General features: G+C 40.8%; 1 protein-coding gene across 2 annotated transcripts in view; it reads right to left on the bottom strand.

Annotated features, from left to right (window-relative positions):
* The window catches only part of ADD1 (adducin 1), a 75,605-nt gene that overhangs the window by 41,880 nt on the left and 16,918 nt on the right, over positions 1–16,807 (bottom strand). The window lies entirely within an intron of this gene.

Here is a 16,807-nt window from a genome sequence, read left to right as displayed (position 1 = left end):
ACCACCTTCTTGGTTCAAAGAACAATAATAGTAGGCTCAGAAAATGTCAGCATGTCCTTGAGTTTGTGAATAACCTGAAAAGATGCCCAAATGGCTCAAATTTAAACGTCTGCTAATATGGCTACTTACTTTACAGTCTTTTTTTAAAAAAAAAAACCTTATTTATTTATTTGGCTGCGCCAGGTCTTGGTTGCAACTTGCGGCATCTTTGTTGCGGCGTGCGGGATCTTTAGTTGCAGCATGGGGGAATCTTTTAATTGTGGCGCTGGGGATCTTTTAGTTGCGGCATGCAGGATGTAGTTCCCTGACCAGGGATTGAACCCAGGCCCCCTGCCTGGGGAGCTCAGAGTCTTAACCACTGGACCACCAGGGAAGTCCCACTTTACACTCTTTTTAATCCCAATCTTTTATTTGAAATGCTGTTTTGAACACACTAAATTATATTCATCTTTTAACTATAAATCTCTAAATAGCACCTTTACTAATCATACAAATAGTTCATTCTGCTTTTATAACCCACTGAATGACAGCTTTAACAATATATATATGCAATGTTTACTGAGCATCTTTTACGTCCAGTCACTGTGCTGGGCACAAAATTAATCAGATGTAGTCCTCACTCTAAGGAAGCTGGACTCACAGTCCAGAAGTGGAGACAGACTCACTGAGAAAGGCGGAGGTGCTGATGTGGAAGTCATCAGCACAGAGGTGGGGCCAGGAGAGGAGAGGAAACTGGCCAGCAGAAGCATGTAAGTTGAGAAGATGGAGCAGAACCAGCACCCAGAACCGATTTTGCCATATAGCTGGTATGTAACTAAAAAGTCTTGAATAAATTAAGAACAAGAAAGAAAGGATAAAGACACAAGGTGAGAAACAGTCTCAGAACCCACAGGGAGAGAGTTTTAATGGCGAGTGAGGGAACAACAGTTCCTCAAGCCACAGGGGATAAGCAACGTGGGGATTTAAAAGAGGTGATTAAATTAGCAACTAAAAAAGTAAATGGTGCTCCTTCTTACACGGTGTACAAAAATTCAGTCCAAACTGAACACAGACCTAAATGTAACAGCAAAAACTATAGAATACGTACAAGAAAGTAAAGGAGTGAATCTAAGAGACCCTGGTTTAGGCAAAGTCTTATGTGACACCAAAAAGATAGCAACAAAAGAAAAAAGATAAACTGGACTTCCTAAAAATTAAAAACATTTGTGCTTCAAAGGATACATAAAAAAGTGAAAAGACAACCCATAAAATGGAAAAAAATTTACAAATCATATATCTGAGAAAAGGTTTACATCCAGAATATACAACTTAATTAAAATAACAATTAAAAAACTTGAAAGTCATCAAGTGACCTCAGTAGATGCCACATAGAACAGAACTGCCCAGTTGTGCCTTGCCTAAATTCCTGACCCACAAAATCATGAAATATGAATAATAAAATAATTATTTTAAGCTGCAAAGTCCTGGGATGGTTTGTTATGCTGCAATAGATATCTAAAATAATGTTTGTGATAAGGGGAAGGAGAATGAAAGCAGCCAGAACTGTACGCTAGACTTTGTTCTTTACCTGTATTTGATCCTCTCACCTCCCCTATTTGTCAATATACTATTGTTTTTCTCACTTTACAGATAAGGGAACTTAGGTCACCCAGCTAGGAAGTTAACATGGCTGGGATTCTAATGCAGCCCTCCTGGATGCAGAACTCCTGTTCCTAACCTCTAAGCTATGTTGTAAATGATGATGATGGTGACAGTGAGAGGAAACAATGTTCCCAAAGTGATGGAATTGAGGGCATAGATGCCTTGAACAGGAGGATCCAACCAGGAATCTGGGGCTGGCATTATTAGCTTTTTAATGTGCATATGAATCGCCTAAGAATCATGTTAAGATACAAATTCATATCCAGTAGGTCTGAGATGGGGCCTGAGATCCTGCATGTCTCATGAGCTCCCAAGTGATACCAATGCCACTGGACTCAGACAGCAATTTGAATAGTAAGGCTTTAAAGAACAGTTTATTAAAAATATATATTTTGTGGTACCAAAAGCCAAAGAATCAGTTGAACATTTTTTTAAAGAAAAAGATCGATTTGGATGTTGCTTTTCTGAAATCTAAAGATATGATAGAAGAGCATACTTGAAGTGACACTATTTCAAGGACTTAAAGACAAAGTATGAAAACAATCAGTGACTAAAAGGCAATAAAACAGAATAAGTGAACCAATGACCTAAAACATAGTCTTTAAAACTTACCCTTCTCTGAACATATCCTTTAAAATGTTTAGTGTCATCTGTTTACTTTAACCTAGTTTGTTCTAAAAGAAGGACCCAAAGAACAAAAACATTATTAATGGTTGTCTGACATTTCTTCATTAGATATAAAAGAAGCTGACCATTCTGAGCCCATGATAAAAATGTTCCACTTCAGCATTTCAAAAAAACAAAAAAGGGACTCCCTGACGGTTCAGTGGTTAAGACTCCACTCTTCCACTGCAGGGGGCTTAGGTTCGATACCTGGTTGGGGACCCGCATGCCATGCGGTGTGGTCAAAAATTAAAAAAAAAAAAAAAAAAAGACAATAGGATATACAGTATTATGAGTTCTCTATTATCAAATGAGTCCTAATTTTAAGCTATTTTCATCAGTAAATAAGGACACAGGGGAACATTTTAGAGGCAACTATAGCTTCTTCCTGGTTCCCAGAGCTGACTGAAAGAAAAGAATCTTTGTAAAACCAACATGCTGATGATAAGGCAGAGATTTCTCTCATTTTATTACAAATTGCCATATGAATGGGAGAAGATAAAGACTGAAGACCAGATATGCATGTGGTCTCCCTTCAATAAGGAAGTCTATAAACTTAAATCAAAGTATACATATTCTGAGCCCAATAACCAAGAATAAACATAATTCCAACTTTTAACGTACAAAACCTGTACTTGGGGACTTCCTTGGTGGCGCAGCGGCTAGGACTCTGCCCTCCCAATGCAGGGGGCCCAGGTTCGATCCCTGCCCAGGGAACTAGATCCCACATGCATGCCGCAACTAAGAATTTGCATGCCACGGCTAAGGAGCCTGTGTGCCACAACTAAGGAACCTGCCTGCCGTAACTAAGAGACCCAGCGCAACCAAATAAATAAAGAGAGAGAGAGAGAGAGACACTCTTTAAAAAAATAAAAGCCTGTACTTGGTTTTCATCAATTACGGCTTCAGGTTTCATTGATGTCGTTTCTAAGTGTGTGTTAAGACAGCAAATTTTTCTAGGAAGATCTCTACAAAGAAGTCATTACTTAATCCAGATTTTTAAAAAAGAAATGGAAAAAATACAGATGCAAAAAAAACTTCCTGCAACATTATTTAGAATAATTTTAAAATAAAATAATTTAAAAAGTAAGATCAACATCCAATAATACATGAATGGCTATAACATAATCTGCTCAATACAGTATTATGAAACTATGAATATTCTTTAGCAGAATACACATGAGACTATAACATGTTTAAGTGAAAAACTATAAATTTCCTATTATATAAAGTTATCAATACTATCACTGTAGTCACATATAAACAAGATGATATAATGGCAAATAAGCTGTATTAAAGTTGAATAAATTGATTCAAGAGAAGTAGGGATTAATGTTCCTCTATCTCAGTATTCCATAAAGTTGCTGTAATTGAACCTGTGTAAAAATGTTAAGATTTCACTAAACTTAAAATGTTGATACTGAAATCAATGAAATCTCTGGGAACAATACTTTCAAATAAACAAACATACACACCCAGCAGAACCCAAAAGTCTGGCTGAGCCATGACAAACAAGCTCGACCTGCCCAGGTTACATCTCGCATTCACCCACTTTTCTCCATCTCCACCACATCACTCTAAGCTAGATAATTATGACTACCTCCTGGACACACAGTAGCCTCCTAATTAGTTTCTCCACTTCCAGTCTCCTAGCAACCCCCACACTGATCCATTTTTCACAGTGAGGCCAGAGAGCGTTTCAAAATATAAGTCAGATCATGTCATTCATTCCCCTGCTTAAAACCCAACAGGTAATAGGAGGATCTCTGCCAGATCCTGATTCAAGTAAACCGTAAAGTAAAAATCTAAAAATGACAGTCGAGACAATTAGAAATTTGATGGCATTTGATGGACTTGGATGGCATTAAGGAATTACTGTTAAAAATTTTAGGTGTGATATTATTATGGTTATATTAGATACATACAGAAATATTTATGGATGAAATAATATGACATCTGGAATTTGCCTAAAACTTATATGGGGTCGAGGGAGAGTAAGGGTTACACGAAATAAACAAGACCAGCCATGAGTTAATAACTGCTGAAGCTGGATGAAGGGGAAAGCAGGGCTCATTGTACTATTCTATTCCGTATGTGTCTGGAATGCTCCACAATTTTCCTTGCTCATAGAAGAAAGTGCCTCCAGACCTTTCATAAGCTGGTCTCTGTCTGCCTTCAGATGAACAAATTTCAGCATGTTCTTTCAGACAGATATGACTGATACGGGATGAAAGGATATTTTAAGATTAACCTCCCCTTTCTACTAACACCACAGAAAATACCACTCTGCCTAGAATGTTATTTATTCTGGAAATAACAAAAAGCGTGCCCTGGAATATTCTTTCTTAGCAAAGGTATTCCAGTCCCAGGACAATGCACCCTCACTAACATGTAACTAAACCTCAGATCAGAACCCAGACAAATTTCTTTTCTCTAACGTATCTAATGAGCTAATTCTAAAGCTCTGGGAGCAGATTCAATTATTTCTTGGCCTCTCCCTTCTGGCACAGACATTCTGCTAACTATTCCAACCATTCACATGATTTACTTTTGAATCCCTAAAAACAGAACACTCAAACCAAAGGCTGAAACAAGAAGGTGGCCGTTAACAAAATTCTCTGGGTCAGGCGAATGCTGAAGACCTAGAGGGTCTTCTCCGTTTCTAAATGTTCTTCAAACAATCTCAGAGAGCATAAAGATTGCCAGGTGATATTGAGCTATCACGCCATGGAAAATAAACCAGGAGGTATCAAACATGCTCATACGGTAACAGAAGTGGCAGCCTCTGCTGGTGTCCCTGGCCACCTCACAGCCAACTCCAGAGAGCCTTTGGTACCGTCAATAGGAAAACAAGATAAGAGGTGACCTCTGCAGTATCTTCCTCTATTTCTGTAACTCCAGGTACTTAATATATCTCCACCAGAGCTACTTTCCACATCATGTACAAGGCAGCAGAGATAAAAAGTTACAAAATGAGTAGGAGACCACAGATAAATAAATGTAATCAAATACTCCTGGTGCCATGAGAGAAATCTACTTACATATCAGCAGGCCAAAAGTGTCCGGGGGGGGTAGAAAAAGCAGAGAGAGGGTATTATGGGTTGAACTGTACGCCCCCAAATTCATGTTAAAGCCTTAACTCCCAGCACCTCAGAATGTGACCTTATCTGGAAACAGGGTCACTGCAGAGGTAATTAGTTAAGATGATGTCATACTGGAGAAGGGTGGGCCCCTAACCCAATATGACTGGTGTCCTCATGCAAACGGGGCATTTGGACACAGACAAGACTACAGGGAGAGGCCATGTGAAGATGAAGGTAGAGATGAGCTGAGGTGAAGCATCTACAAGCCAAGGAACACCAAAGATTGCGAGCAAACCAGCAGCCAGGGGAGCGGCCTGGAACAGAGGCTCCCTCACAGCCTCAGAAGGAACTGGCCCTGCTGACACCCTGATCTTGCACTTCTGGTCTCCAGAACTGAGATGATAAACTTTTGCTGTTCAAGCCGCCCAGTCACGGCAGCCCTGGGACACTGATGGAGCGGGCTGCCCCAGGACGCTGATGGAAAGCTTCACGGAAGTGACGCTTAGAGCTAAGCAGGTGCTTCCAGGTTGGCTTGGGGCAGGTGGCAGTCACCTGGTGAATGAACATCTCTGGGAGGGCTCCATAAGGTTTGCACCCAGAATGAAAGGGCACCATCAGGCCACACTTAATTAAACAGAAGGTGGTCTCACCAGAAAAAATAAAAATAAAAAAGCGCAGCTAGGTGAGGTGATGGATATGTTAAATAACTGGATTGTGGGAATCATTTCACAATATATACACATATCAAATCATCACGTTGTGTGCTTTAAACATATTACAATTTTATTTTTTAATTATACCTCAATAAAGCCAGAAAAAAGCTTAAAAAATAGAGTGGCGCCTTTGCCGGGAAGAGTGACAAGATTTTCTACAAGCTTGGCAGAGCTAACAGTGATGGCCAAGCCTAGGCAAAGGGCTGGGAACAGTGCTGCAGAGACAGTCCACACCCCGTCCAGCGCCTCAGGTAGGAAAGTGGAAGAGACAAGGAAGTCCCCGCCAGAAATCCATTACAAATTCTCAGAAACCTTCAATTGTGGAAGGGGTGCCCAGCTAGTCAATGAAAGGGGAGTCTCTAAATCTCCTGACAAAGGAGCCCAACACTGAGCCCTCTCCCAAATAAAACAGAATACAACCATAATGTGTTACAACCCTCACTGCCAACATTACTAGCCTAGTTCTCCAGTTCCCCTAAAGGACAAACACCTACCTTATGTTTAAGACTCCTCTTCACAGCTTCAAGCTGAGTGTGCCCTGCTCAGGACTCACAGCTCAGTAAAAGCCTTTAATTACTCTGATCGGATCATTTCTATTCCTGTGTCTCCAGATGTTCTCTTGCAGATGAAACTGCTCGAAAGTTCCCTTTAAGATAAGCACTGCTTACTAAGTGGTAATTACTGATCTAAAGCTCATCTTTTACATGTGTTAACTCATTTTTCCGAAGGATAAGGAAGCTGAGGCACAATGCAGTTAAGAGCCTGTAGTGGGGTTGCTAGGATCTGAACCCAGGCTGCCCAGCTCCAGAGCACCTGCTCTTAACTCTGCCACACACTACCTCTCACCATCATATGTCCAGGAAGCTCAAATCAGAAAAGAAAGAAACAAACAAAAAAGGTAAAAATGAATCAAAGCAGTGCTTCCTAGCCTTGTCGCCTGCTCTTATGCTCCTTTCATTGAGGAATTATCTGGGTGGGTCCTCTTGCTTCCTCTCCCCTTTAGGATAAATGATTTGTTAACAGATTCCCAGCCTAAATCTTCCACATTGTATTATGTTTTTATATAATTATATAGCAGCTGTTGTTTTTCTTTTACTATAGCACTTAATCAATCTTCTGGTGTATTATTACAGAGACTCCAGTTACTTGCTTAAGGTTACACAGCCAATAGTGGAGAAGCAAGAATCTGAAATTAAGACTGGTTTAGACACAGGGAACTCTACTCAATGCTCTCTGGTGACCTAAATGGGAAGGAAATCAAAAAAAGAGGGGACATATGTATACATATAGCTGATTCACTTTGCTGTACAGCAGAAACTAACACAACATTGTAAAGCAACTACACTCCAATAAAAATTATTAAAAAAAAAAAAAAGACTACGGTTTAGAGACTGCACTCTTAATTGCTTCTCACCAAATGGTCTTCCTATGCTGATGAGAGGATTCTCCAGTCCAAGGGTCAGTACTGGGTAGTGGACAGGCCCTTGGGCTAGGTATCAGTGGTTAGTCCCACTTGTTCCACTGTATAATGTCATCACTTACGAAGTCCTCATCTATAAAGTAAAACTATCTCCCTAACCTAAGGATTAAATGAGACAATGTATCTGAAAGCACCTTAGGGAAAAAATGATAAAACAGGATAGAGGCATAGTCATCATCTCCATGACTCACAAACTCCAAACCAAATATTCCCCAAATCCAGTTGAGGAGAATGCAACTAGCAAATGCAAAGGATCAGAAGAGTGACCAACACGTGAATTTTATGAGGACAGTACCACAGGCCACTGTAGAGTACACGCTTCCACACAGACTCGTTCACTCAAACAACCCTGCGAGTTCCCAACCTGCAGAGGAAGAGCTGACTCTGAGTTTCAAGTTCCTGAGGCCACAAGATAAATAAAAGGCCGAATCAGGACCTGAACCCAAGACCGCCTAAACGCCACGCTCATCCATCAGCTGCCACACAGGAAGTCAAAATGTGGATACTGGCCGAGAGCAGGTAGCACACCGGGGTCTACTGTCTAACTCAGCACCATCTCCCCACTAATTAACACATTAACAGGCCTCAATAAACATCGGGTAAGTGGGTGAATGGTAGAAAGGAATACACAATCATTCTCCATTACTAATTTCACAAAATTCTGCTTTCATCCCAAAAAAATGTATCTGAAGTAACATCCACTACTTTCAGATGGCATGTGAGCAAATATTGATCAGTATACTCTTAAGTGCTTTCAAGAAGAAATTCCACAAAGGAAACTACAATTCAGATTTCAGGAGAGGAATCTGGGAGAAGTAATTTTATACATGGTGTCTCACAATTTAACAAATAACCACCACACCACAGGACGGTCTCCACTATAGTTACTATACTGATGCACATATTGAGTTACCCATGCCCAGAACAGCTACATGTAGAAAAAAAGTAGAATTCAACTTTATCCTCTGACAGCATCAACCACTTTCTCTATTTTAGATCCTTCATGATACTGTTACTGTCCTTCAATTACTTTACTATTTTTATTGTTTTAACTATATTTTTGCTGAAGTAATGAAGACTTTCAAAATTTACGGTTTTATTGAAACAAAACTTTTCCTGAATTTCATTCCATGAGGGTGCTTATAATGTAAGGGTTTGAGTTGGATTTTTGCTTATTTTTCTGGGAAAGAGGAAGGGGGGAAACCTTGGCAGGGCTGTAAGTAAGGAAGATTAAAACACCACAAAAACAGACTTCCCTGGTGGCGCAGTGGTTAAGAATCTGCCTACCAATGCAGGGAACACAGGTTCGAGCCCTGGTCCAGGAAGATTCCACATGCTGTGGCACAACTAAGCCCGTGCACCACAACTACTGAGCCTGCGCTCTAGAGCCTGTGAGCCACAACTACTGAGCCTGCGCTCTAGAGGCCGTGAGCCACAACTACTGAGCCTGCACTCTACAGCCCGCAAACCACAACTACTGAGCCTGTGCTCTAGAGCCCGTGAGCCACAACTACTGAGCCTGCACTCTAGAGCCCGTGACCCACAGCTACTGAGCCTGTGTGCCACAACTACTGCCCGCACGCCTAGAGCCTGTGCTCTGCAACAAGAGAAACCACTGCAATGAGAAGCCCGCGCGCCACAACGAAGAGTAGCCCCCGCTCGCCACAACTAGAGAAAAGCCCGCATGCAACAACGAAGACCCAATGCAGCCAAAAATAAATAAATAAATAATAAAATAAAATGAAATCACAACAATTAGTCTAAGTAAAAATCTGCCAAAGGTAAATTTCTCTGAAAAGTAATCAGGTCAGCTGATGGAGACTGAAAACCCTTTATGCTATGAAATAATTATGAGCACACAAATTCTTAGATGGTCTCATTTTCACAAAAATAAAGACATACTATCAAGTGAAAAAAAGCAAGATACAGAGAATGATGTATTTATAGTACCACTTGGTGGGGAAAGGAGGGATAAGAAAAATACATTTGCTTGTATTTGCATAAAGAAATGTAGGAAGAATGTACAAGAAACTTAAAATGGTGGTTTATACTTGTAAGGAATGGGATCTGGGTGAATGGAGGACAGAGATGGCCAGGAGAGTCTTTACTGTTCATATATGCTTTTTAAAAGTTAAATTTATAAAAAAAGAAAAATTTAAAAATAAAACACCATTAAGAACATAAATAAAATCATAAGCATCCTTGAAGGTATAAATGAACAGAGTACACAGTACCTTGTACTTCCAGCAGCATGATGACATCGAACATTTGTTTAAAGTTTAATATATATTCTGTTAAGTACTTTACTAGAGTGGCCCTATCCTGATTTTACAGGTGAGAAAATGTAGGCTCTAAGAGACTGTTTTACCCTAAGGCAGAGATAGTAAGTTAACCAAACTCTCAAGTTGAGTTAAAAATGTATAGGGTTAATGAGCCCCTCATAGTCAGTCCTCCAAAATGATTCTGTTCGTATCAGAAGCATTTACGGCTGAATATTTCCATAAATCAGTACCGGCTTTACTGTGCAGCCGCTACGTACTTCCATCTTACAAAAAGCAGTGGAGTTCCTGGCCTCTAAGCACAAGAGAGCACTTCATCCTATAAGGAATCAAGGGGATTTGATGCACTTCCCTTTGCACGTGAGGGTACGACAGGCAAGGTTTACTACTGAAGAACAGGGCACTTAGCACACTGGTCTCAAAGTCTGAAGCTATTAGGGGAACACACCATCCTGCTAATTCCAAGAGGCAGACCAGGTTTTCTGCCCTTTGTCGTCTGAGCATCTTACACTGCTGTCTGGTGCACAGGAGGTGCTCAATAAAAGTGTGATGAACTAAAGAGCTGCCAGCAGCAGAGCAGCCATGAGGACCCTTAGAGCCCTTCTGAGTCAGTGCTGTAAACATCTCCATCGCAGTTTAAATCTAACCCCTTCATTTGAAAAGTAGGAAAACTGATGGGACTTCCCTGGCAGTCCAGTGGGTAAGACTCCGCGCTTCCAATGCAGGGGGCGGGGGGGCGTTCGATCCTTGGTCAGGGAACTAGGATCCCACATGCCGTGTGGTGCAGCCAAAAATTAATTAATTAATTAATTAATTAAATTTAATTAAATAAAATTAGGAAAACTGAGGTTTGGAGAAGGGAGAAGACGGCCCTGGGCACACAGGGAGTATAACAGGCAGAAAGCAGCAGCCTGGTGTGTCTGGAGTCAGGCTGAGGCCAAGTCTGATGTCCACTGCGCTGCTTACTACTGTGATCCTGAACTTCTGAAGTTGTTTAACTTCTCTCTGGACCGCAGTTTCCTCACCTAGGAACGGGTGTTGTCATGGCAACCTTGAGGGTTATCGTAAGAATCAGAAATGCCATTTGAAGAGCATTCAGCTGAGTGTCTGGCAGACAGTGGACACACATTAAAGGGTGGCTATGATTCCTGGGCAAGGCTAGGGCCAAAGAATCCTGGCCAGGCTTATGGACATTCCACAACACCAAACTGCTTCTTGCTAACATGATTTTTATTATTGGTGACAAATAATTAAAAATTTCTGATCTCTGTTGCAACTGGTTTCAAAAATATATTAAAACATATTTTCTAGGGCTTCCCTGGTGGCTCAGTGGTTGAGAGTCCGCCTGCCGATGCAGGGGACGCGGGTTCGTGCCCCGGTCCGGGAAGATCCCACATGCCGCGGAGCGGCTAGGCCCGTGAGCCATGGCCGCTGAGCCTGTGCGTCTGGAGCCTGTGCTCCGCAACGGGGGAGGCCACAGCGGTGAGAGGCCCGCGTATTGCAAAAAAAAAAAAAAATTTCTAGTATATATAATTTATTTCTCATTATCACTACCACCATAGAAATTTCCTATGTTAATATCGAAATAACTTCTGAAGCCTTTAAAAATTCCAAATGATATTTGAAGGGGAAAATTATGAAAGTCTTAAACCATATGAAAAAAAATGGCCAAAAACAAATTGAGACAAAGGAAAATCATGCCTCAAATTGCATATATTAGTTTTTACTTAATCAAAATGGCACCATTTCAACAAACATGACACTACTGAGGTAGAGGGGAGAATTCAAACTCTAAAAGGCTCCATCCGCACTTGGGCCACAGACAGAGCGACAGATCCCACATAATTTTTCAAATGTAACTGAAGTAGAAGCCAAAGGATAACGTCATCAAATGCCTCCTGCGCTCCTACCATGAAGCTAACACAGGCCAGGCACTGTTCTTCAATCTGGATGCTTGGGATACGCAATGCACAAAACAAAGATTTCTGCCTTCAGGAAATGTATATGCTGGCAGAGGGGGCCAGGCAATAAACGCGCCACACGAGTAAATCACATAGTGCCACGGAAGCGGACTGGGAAGACGCGGGGGGGCGTCAGTGGCAACATTAAGAAGGAAAGGCTCCCAGAGGTGACATCACAGGTGGCGAGGGTGAGAGGCACTCCAGCAGAGGGACAGCTAGAGCCAAGCCAGGAGTGAGGACTGGCTTCTGTTTGGAGTGGGAGAGGGGGACAAAACTAAATCCGTTTATCATCATTTTCTTTAAGCACTGAGATATTTCAGTTATATTTTGGTAAATAAGCAAACAAAGATACAAGGAGGGCCACTCATACCTTACGTCCAAAACAGAACTCTTAATCTTCCCCCAGCCTAGTCTCCCTGCTTGGACTCAAACCCTTATAACTCATTCTGCATAAAATGTAATCAAATCAGGTCCTGCCCCTGCTTAATTCTTATCAAGGACTTGCCATAGTCCCCAGAGTAAAATCTGAAATCTTGATCACAGCCAGCAAGGACCTTCCCAGTTTGGCCTCCAGACACCTTTCTGCCTTGTTGTCCCAGATACACTAGCCTTCCTTCGGTCTGCAAACACACCCAGCTCCTTCCTGCCTCAGAGCCTTTAGACCATTCTCTGCCCAGAACAAACTTATTCCAGCTCCTTTGAGCGCACTACTTCTTATCGGTCAAGTTTCAGGTCAAATTTCACCTCCAAATTCTGAGACCAAATTTTGAGATTAGTTTCCCTTACTCCCCTATTTAGAGTAGCCCCCACTCCCAGCTCTCTCAAATCACCCTGGGTTTTCTTTCCCTTCAAGGATTTATCCCTACTTTCAGAGCACAGACTCTGGAGCCAGACTGTTTGAGTTCAAATTCCAGCTCAGCCATTTACTGGCTCTGTAAGCTTGGGAAAATGTCTTAACTCCCCTGGTCTCAGTTTCCACATCTGAAATAATGAGGCTAACAAATGTACCCCCTCAAACAGTTAATGAATGTAAAATGCTTAGAACCAGTGTCTGACACACTAACTACACACACTAAGTGTTAGTTATTAGTACTACCTTCAGAAATTCACCGTCTGTCTCCCCTAGTAGACTGTAACCCCCCAGAGGGCAGCAGACTCACCTGTCTCAGTCACTACTGTTTTCACAAGACTAACCCCTAGAAGGCCCTCAATAAATACACACTAAGGACCAAATACACATCCAGGTCTCACATCTTGGACTGGCAATGCTAATCCAAGTTTGGATTCCAGAGCCATCTGACTAAGAAAAGCCATCACTTTGCCTCTTTCAATCACAACTGACGTACAACTGAAGAGACTCTGGGGGTACAAGCAGCTACTGAACAGACTCCAAATCCCAGTCTACCACTCACAGGGTGGTTCCAGACTGCACACCAACAATCTGTATATCAAATTGGGTTTTGTGTTTTGAGTTACCTGGGTATTATGTTTCCAAGAATTACGTCAATTCCCAAAGTTGGTACACAAAGCTAAAGGTGTATCTGTGTCTAGCTGACTGGTTTTGGAGACTCAAGCAAGTATAACTCCCAAAGGTCAGGAAGTAAGAAAAGGAGAATTCTAGACTTAACGGTACTAGAGTCAGGCCCAGAAAGACTGCAGAGACCCAGCTGAGCAAGTAGGAAGCACAGGTTGACCAGCCACATGTGAGTACAGAGAATTCTACGCAGATTTGATAAGGAAGAAAAAAGCCACTCTGCAATCTAGTTAAACACATCAGGAGGGACTAACAATGTTAGCCTAAGATGAGAATGTTTTTACCTTGAATTCATACTTAGCTAATCAATACTATCACGTCTAACCAGAACTTGATCCAGTTTTGAAATGAACAAATAATTCATTCTTTCCCAAGTATAGTACACTGTGTGTCTAGGAAAATCTTGGCGCTTTGGCCTTGCAGCCTGACCTTCTGGGGTTAATACAGGAAAGAAATGGTCCATCTAGTCAAGTGTTCAACCCCAAGCCTCAAATGAATAATAATGCTTCATTTACTTAGGGGAGGTAATTCTCCGCTGGTGCCAAAGCCATGACATACTTCAAAATGATTTCCACACAGTTCAGAACACTTCTGAAAAACTACAGCATATTTTATCAAGCCAATAAAAATGCAAAGCACACTCTCAAATAACTGCAACAGCACGAATAAAATAAATATCCCCCAAAATGTGACCCTTTTAGAAAATCCTAGTTGCAGGACCTTGCCTAGAGTGGGAGCTCAAACAGCAGTTGCTAAACGAAACAGTGGAACATTGGAAAGGAAAGTTTACAGTATAAGAAACCCTCCAAATGGGTTAGGATTAAATATAAAGTTTCATTTCCTTTTTGGCTCACATACTCTGAAAAGGAAGCAGAGGTATCAGAAAAATTTCCCTTCTTTGATGGATCGGAAGTGGCTGCTTTACTTGGTATTTCTCTGATTAGTAGGTAAGAATGAATGTTTTTTATATGTTTATTTACATCTGAAATTTCCACTAGGGTCTATTAATTTCTCTGTCTACCTATCTATCTATTGAAATCTTGATGTATTTATTCCTACAAATGTGAAAAAAATAGTATACCTACACTGACCTTTTATCATATTTGACATTCCCAGACTATTACCTTCTATAATTTTATTTTTCAATTAGCAAATATTTTAACATTTTACATATTTAGGTCTGCAGACCTTTTCCTTTGAATTCTTCTGCTTTGAAAGAGAAAGTTATCATTGCTTCCTAGGCACATGTCTAATAAAATGTTCCAAGAAAGTTTTAGGCATTATCTCTGAAAAACATTTTACTTTGCTTTTTCTCTACAGTCTCTATAATTTTAAACATTTCTCCTGAATCCATCTGGAATTTATTTTGATGAATGTCTTCCAGTTATCTCATTGCCAATAATCCCTTCTCCCTGGAAACCTAGAGGTGTGTTTCTTCACCCCCCACCAGGCCCCCTGATGAACCTTCCAACTCTGCACCAGCAGCACCCCACTACTGCCTCGTCATCTACCCTATCACCTTTTCCACCTCAGTTTCCTCATTTGTAATAAAATACACTCAAGTCACGTTCCACGGTTGTTGGGGCAATCAGAAATAATAAGTGTAAAGTATCTAGCGCAATGTCTGGCACACAGTGGGTACCCTATAAACAGGAAATATTTTAATTATCTAGTGTCTGATGAGGATGTAAAAGTAACATGCTAAAAAAAGTTCATTTTAAAAACTTCAAGAACATTAAGTTTAACCAACTAAAAGTTAAAAAACATCATTTTAATTAAAAATAACATTTTATAAACACTATCGTGTTCTATCAACACATGGAGCACAAATTAATAAGTGAAGTTTCTCACTCTAACTCAATCCCTAAACCAATACTGCACTGTAACTTACTGAAAGAGATTTGGGTGTGGTTTTGAAAACAACTCTGGGTGAGGCAACTAAAGATAAGTCAACCAAACATCTGTTCAACTGAACAAATTTAAGTGAACTTTAATGCACCCTATCCTGTTTATATTTCCAAAATATGTGAGATAACACTGGTACAGAAAGAATCTGGCTTGGGTCTTCATCAAAATTCCATTAGCCTCTCAATGCTAACTGATTAATAAATGTGCTCAATTCATATCTAGAGTTTAGACCCTAAAGCCAAGCTACCTGGGTTCTGATCCCAGTTTACCATTTACTAGCTATGTAACCTTAGGCACATGTTACCTCTCTCTATGCTTCAGTTTCTTCATCTGTCAATGGGAATGATATTATTAGCTACTTCCTTGGTTTAAGACTAAATGAGTTGGGACTTCCCTGGTGGTCCAGGGGCTAAGACTCCACACTCCCAATGCAGGGGGCCTGGGTTCGAGCCCTGGTCAGGGAACTAGATCCCACATGCCGCAACTAAGAGCCTACATGCCGCAACAAAGATCCTGTATGCTGCAACGAAGACACGGCGCAGCCAAATAAATATTTTTAATAAATAAATAAAGTTTAAAAAAAGACTAAATGAGTTAATTTATGTCAAAAGTTTCATACAATGCTTGGCACACAGTAAACAATAGAATAAATGATAGTCATTATTATTATAAGCAGCAGCAGCATCTTTAAAGACTGACTGAAGCTCTTTCAAAAGAACACTGGAAGAACATTCTATGACGGGCACTAATTAACTGTCTTCCTCGATGTGCACAGGGAACACACAGCCGCACCACTTTTTAGAGTTCCCTCTCACAGACTATATCACTGCTCTTTATTGTCAGTTTTTAATACAATTCCTAGACTGCAAGCTTACTGAGGCAGCAGCTATTACAATGCTTTACCTTCCAAAATTCCTAACACAATGCTCTGAACACAGATCTTAAATAATGCTTTTTAAATTAATATAATAGAAATAAAAAGCAGTAAGAAGAAACCTTGGAAGTATATATTTTTAGCACCAGAAAGAACTTGAGAAGCCACCTGATCATTTTACAGATGACAAAACTGAGCAAATGACTTTAGCCAAGTCTTATATGCTGGCCAACCTGTAGCCAGCTCCTTCCTGTACCAAGAACATCAACACCTCACTCACTCCACTGAACTCTAACTGTGCATTTTAGAATCACCTCATACTAAACATGCTTTTCTTAAGTTTTAAACCAATGCACAACCACTATTTCCATTACTAATAAATACCACTTGGAGATCTCAAGTAAGGAATATGTGAGGCCCTACCACTCAAATAAGATTTGCAAGTAGGAAATACATAAAACCTCCAAGGGCTAAACAACAACTACAACAACAACAACAGCCAAAAAATTTTTTTCTAAAAGCAGAGGAAGAGTGGCATGGACATATATACACTACCAAACGTAAAACAGATAGCCAGTGGGAAGTAGCCACATAGCACAGGGAGATCAGCTAGGTGGTTTGTGACCACCTAGAGGGGTGGGATAGGGAGGGTGGGAGGGAGGGAGACGCAA

This window comes from Leucopleurus acutus, assembly GCF_964270905.1.
Source record: "Leucopleurus acutus genome assembly, chromosome: 4".
NCBI lineage: Eukaryota > Metazoa > Chordata > Mammalia > Artiodactyla > Delphinidae > Leucopleurus > Leucopleurus acutus.
Note: the sequence above shows the minus strand (reverse complement) of the source record. Positions and strands in the feature narration are given on the sequence as shown.